The following is a 6,000-nucleotide window of genomic DNA, read 5'->3' as shown; positions in this document are numbered from 1 at the left end:
GAGGGAAGCGGTTATTTTAGTGGAGATGGTGTTGAATCTGCGTCAATTTGCGCCTTCATCTGTGTCTCCGTTTTTCGGATCGCCATGGTGGTCTTATCCCTTTCAGTCTTGGTTTTCTCGATGAGTAGAAGCATCAAATCCAGGGAGCATTTGTTCAAGATCTGTTCCCACTTGTGCATGAATTTGGAATCATCTAGCCCGAACGAGGGCATTTTTGTTCAGGCGAAGCCCGCGAGGAATTCGCTTAACTCTCCAATATTCAGAGAGTGTGATTGAATGCCAGAGGAGCCTGATGTCTCTTCTTGAGGTCCTCTAGCTCTCTGCTGAGGGAGAGAGTACTCGGCTCTGGAGGTTTGAAGAGAACAGTGGAACCAGACCTCTCAAGTCTCACGCATTGAGCATGAGACACACACATTTCAATGATTTCACACGCTTACACGCCACACATGGCATTTCTCACTCCGAGAAATTATTAACTTGCCCGCACAGACATTTCTAAGGGCTATATTTTATAGGGACACGAACTATCGGCCAATCCGAAAATAGGATTTCTCAACCAATCAGGAAATAGTTCTGTTTTGATGTGGGTCCGCAACGTGGACTCTGCTGGTCCGCGGAGTCGTGGAGTGAAATTAGGCCCGGTGCTTCGTCTGATAATTTGCTGCGCAGTTGATCAAGATACCGCGGAACGACAAAAAAAGAAAACTAACGTTTCTGCTATCGATGTCATTAAACATGGAGCCATACAATAAAGTGGTGGTATGAGCGTTCATTCAATGCAGGCGTCTGCGCGAGAGAAACTGAAACTAATCGATAACGTTGGTATCAAAGCTCCGCTTCAACCTGTTGAATGCTATTTAATTGTTTAACAACGTTGATTTTTGGAACTTCCATAGAAACAGAGCAGAGACTGTAGCCTATAATACATTGTATAGCACTGAGTATTGTATAGTCAAATTTGAATATAACGTGGCCAAAAGCTATTGTAGCCTTCTTTCTATCTGTTAAAGATCAACAGATCAGTGATTTACGCCTATCTGCTCACCAAAAAAAGCTGGTATTGTGTTTCCTGAATCCTTACATTCAGGCATTCAAATTAAACTTCATTAAAAAACCTCAGGTCAAAGAAGTTTGAGAAAGGCTGGTCTACATAACCTGCATCAGATTGAGGTTTGCAGTGATGCGCCTGAAGGCACGGGTTAAGGACCCAGTCAGTTACGTCACAATATGCACATTTGTTTAAATTCATACATACGTAATCACCATGACCAAAATTGTACTTTTTTTTTACTTTGAATCTTAAAAAAAAAAATATTGACCTACCTACCGACCCATTTTTTAAAAAAATGTTTTGGCTGTTACTGCAAACAAGAATATTTTTAAGGATGGCCTCATGACTGTGAAAATGGCTGACATTGAACCACAGTGCTTTAAATGAGAGCCCCCAGTATCAATTGAAAAAATATAATGTCCGCAACACTGCTTTTGACTCCCAATTATTTAATGCAACGTTTCGACCTTGCTGGGTCCTCTTCAGCAGAGTATAGTTTTCTTTTGTCCTGCACCTGCCAGAAGGTGGGATGTGCGCACAATAGCTGTTTGCTGAACGTCTAGCCACCAGTATCAGTCATCAAGGCATCAAAATCTGCCACAAACACTTACAACACACAACATCACTCATAAACACACATTATAATTAATGTTATTATTATTATTTACTATAGGGTTCTAGAATAAATAAAACAGTGTGTTTGAAATAATGGAATTTGTGCTCTCTCATGAAGCTGGGTCGATGAGACATGGGGAGGGTGGGTCTGTTGATCGGGGAGGGGGCGTGGGCACCCAGTAGTTCAAGCAGGCGTGGGACTTTCATGTACTTCGATCAGGGGTGAGGGGGCGTGGCACTGTGCCAATACCACGCCCCCTCCCCCCTGAGAAACAAAGTCTCACTCCATGCAAACATCAAAACTTGAGAGCCCTGAGTGGAACAGTGAGTGCGGAGTGCTACTTCAAAGAGAAGCGTTTTGGATCCATACACTCACAGTTGAGCCCCATGGTTTCAATGAAGAATTATGTCTTTCCTGTTTTCTCTAACAATGTCATTTTTTATTTTGATTTATTTTGACTATTCTCTACTTCTGATTCACACTGACCAATGATGTATTTGATGCTTACTTTTCTTTCTACGAGTGCTTGCAAGGGCGCGGGAAGGGGGGTGCTGAGGGTGCTGCAGCACCCCCTGCTGGCAGGAGATAGATTTAAAAAAAATATTATTAAAAATAATAAAAAAATAAAAAAAATAATATTAAATAATTACTAATTCGCTGTCTGACATTATTTATATTTTTGTATGTGAAATGATGATAGTACAGCGGCTAAGCACCGGAATCGTTCAGTTTTTGCAGAAAGCATGAAACTTGGCACAGTTATACTACTACCCCTAGTGATCAAAAATTGAAATGGACCCCAACACATAGCGCCCCCTAGTGGCCGCCATCTTGAATTAAAATATGGCTACCATTCTTAATAGAATTGTTGATACAACTTCAAAATGAAACCAGATAAAAAAGTCTTTTAAGTTCTAACACTCAATTTTTGGGGTCAAGGAAGCTATTGACATGATTTCCAAACAAACTTGATGTTGGCCATTTTGAAATCCAATATGGCGGATACCAAATGTGAAAATATAGACCATCTCTATTGTTATTCATGATAGAAATATCATTCAAAGTTTGAACAGTCATTTTATAACATGACAACCTCAATAATACACGAGGCATCAAGTATAATCTGGTAAGATTCCAATATGGCCACTATGTGTAAGAAAATAAGCCAATTATTCTATATCTTGGTTAATTGAAGTAACTACCTACATCATCAATAAATTCTTATTCTACCTTCTTCTCTTTCTGAGCAAACCTTAACTCTTACTATACACTGCTCAAAAAAATTATACACTTTAAAAAATAAATAACATCAGATCTCAATGGGGAAAAACATCATGCTGGATATCTACATTATATTACATTTGTCTGACGCATTTTTAGCCAAAGCGACTTACAACCTGGGAAACAGTTTAACGCTTTTGAAACAATTCTCTCAACAATTCTAGAACAATTTAAAACAATTCAAAAAGGTAGAGTACAATAGGGAAAAGTGCACCAGTGAGTGCTGTTTTTATACAGTCAAGTCAGGTGGTAAGTGGTAGAATTAGCTAGTTGTAAGTAGTGCTACGAGAGGAGATATTCTCTGAAGAGCTGGGTCTTCAGGAGTTCTAGTAGCTCTAGTAGGAACTGGTAGTGCGTTCTACCAACGAGGAACAACAGATGAAAAGTTTGGATTAACCTGAGCCGCACCGGGTGGCAGAGCTAGACGATGTTTGTCTGAAGAGCGCAACGGTCGGGGGGTAGCATATGCCTGTATGAGGGCATTCGAGTAGGTGGGAGCAGTAGGTTTAGCTGGGAGGACCAGCAGTTTGGTTTTTGAGAGGTTTAGCTGGAGGTGGTGTGCCTTCATCCATGTAGATATGTCTGGGAGGCAATCCGAGGTCCGTGCCGAGACCAAGGGGTCATCAGGTGGAAAGAACAGATAAAGCTGTGTGTCATCTGCATAGCAGTGGTATGAGAAGCTGTGTGAATGGATAATCTGTCCCAAAGAAGTGGTGTGGATAGCAAAGAGAAGGGGGCCCAGTACTGAGCCCTGGGGGACCCCTATGGTGGGATGGTGAGGTGCGGACAGCTGTCCAAGCCATGATGCGTTAAACGAGCATCCTGTGAGGTAGGATTCAAACTGATATGGACTGGGTAATATGTTAGGAACAAAAGGATGCCACTTCGTTATTTGGGAATGAAAATGATCAATCCACAGAGGACTGAATTCAAAGACCCCCCGAAAATCTAAGTGGAAAAAATGACTCAGCAAGCTTTTTTTTTCAAGCAAACATTTTGCTTGAATTTCAGCGCAGCAACTAATGATGGTACTCAGTAGTTCGTATGGCCCCGACATGCTTGATGGCATCGGGGCATGCTCCTAATGAAACGGCGGATGGTGTCCTGGGGATCTGCTCCCAGATGTGGACATCGCCATCACTGAGCTCCTTGACAGTCGGTGGTACAACCTGGCAGTGTTGTATGGACCAAAATAATAATGTCCCAGAGGTGTTGAATCGGATTTAAGTCAGGAGAGTGTGGGGGGACAGTCAATGGTATTAATGCCTTCATCCTCCAGGAACTGCCTTCACATTCTCGCTACATGTGTCCAGCCATTGTTGTGCACCAGGAGGAACCCAGGGCCCACTGCACCAATACAGGGTCAGACAATGGGTCTGAAGTTTTCATCCTGATGCCTAAGAGCAGTGAGGGTGCAGTTGTCTTGCCCATAGAGGTGTGTGTGTCCTTCCAAGGATGCAGATTATCACTGGTCATGCTGAATGATGTTGCAGGCAGCATTACATTCTCCAAGACATCTTTAGACGTCACATGCTCAGGGTGAACCTGGTCTCATTTGTGAAAAGCACAGGGCGTCAATGGCGAACCTGCCAATTTTGTATTCTATGGCAAATGCCAATTGAGCTGCACGGTGCTGGGCAGTGAGCATAGGTCCTTCCAGAGGCCATCGGGCCCTCAAGCCACCTTCATGAAGTCTGACAGTGTGGTCAGAGACAGTCACACCAGCGGCCTGGAGAGGTCATTTTGTAGGGCTCTGGCAGGGCTCTTACTGTTTGTTGTTGCACAAAGGAGCAGATACTGGTCCTGCTGCTGGGTTAAGGACCCTCTACCATCCTGCCCAGCTCTCCTAGAGCAACTGTCTCCTGGAATCTCCTACATGCTCTTGAGACTGTGCTGGGAGACACAGCAATCCTTCTGGCAATGGAATGTATTTGTGTGCCTTTCTGGAGGAGTTAGACTACCTGTGCAACGTTTGTAGGCTCCAGGTACTGGCTTATGCTACCAGTAGTGACACTAGTGAAAATTCAATCAAGGAGGATAAAGATGGAAAATGTATCATTTGCCACCACCTCTAAAACCATTCCTGTTTTTACAGACCTATCTCCCTTCTTCCTTTCTTGTCAAAGTTTTTTGAGAAAGTGGTCTTCAAGCAAGTCTTGGACTTGCTATATCAGAACAACCTGCTAGACCCTATGCAGTCTGTTTTCAAGAGTCATTCTACTGAAACTGCTTTTCTGTCTGTGACCGAAGCATTGAGAGTAGCTAAGTCCTCATCTAAGTTGCTAAGTCATTAGTATTAATTCTACTAGACTTATCTGCAGCCTTCGATACTGTTAACCATGACATTCTTCTTTCTACACTATCTGAACTGGGATGTCTAGGAAAGCCCTTGACTGGTTTAAATCCTACCTTAAAGAGCACACGACCTCACCACAGGTGTGCCTCACGGATCAGTATTAGGGCCCCTACTTTTCTCTATATACACATTTCCTTGGGTGAGACCATTTGCTCCCATGAATTTGATTATCACTGCTATGCGGACGATACTCAACTTTACCTGTCTTGACCTTTTGGTGTTTCCACCACAAAGCACACCCAAGGACTGGGCACTGAACGCACTAGCAAGTGTCCTAAAAGTGCTGGTTCACTGACTAGCAAGAGCCCTAATGTGTCAGGAGGGAGCTAAACTCATAAGGTATTACATATTTAAATTAACTTCATTGACAGGCATAATCATTTTATGGGATGCAAAATGTTAAACTACAATAAAACAAAATAGACCTTTTCAAACTATCACTATAAGCTTTAAAAGAAACTTTAGCATAAGCTAATTGGCCCCACCCACCTCAATTGAATTAGGCTAACAGTAGGATGTGTTGGACTGGGTTATGTACTAATTTATCTAACTATGACTGGGTGTATGTACTAATTTATCTAACTCTGGGATAGAAGACAAAAAAGCTAATTTCCCAAAAGGCAGCATATGTTTCTTTAAGAGACTTGACAGACACTAGCATCCATGGGTTTTAGCCTCCTTGCTAGCATGCCAGCC

The sequence above is a fragment of the Alosa alosa genome, chromosome 7, assembly GCF_017589495.1.
Source record: "Alosa alosa isolate M-15738 ecotype Scorff River chromosome 7, AALO_Geno_1.1, whole genome shotgun sequence".
In the NCBI taxonomy this organism is placed as follows: domain Eukaryota; kingdom Metazoa; phylum Chordata; class Actinopteri; order Clupeiformes; family Clupeidae; genus Alosa; species Alosa alosa.
The sequence above is the reverse complement of the archived record's forward strand: the minus strand, read 5'-3'. Positions refer to the sequence as shown.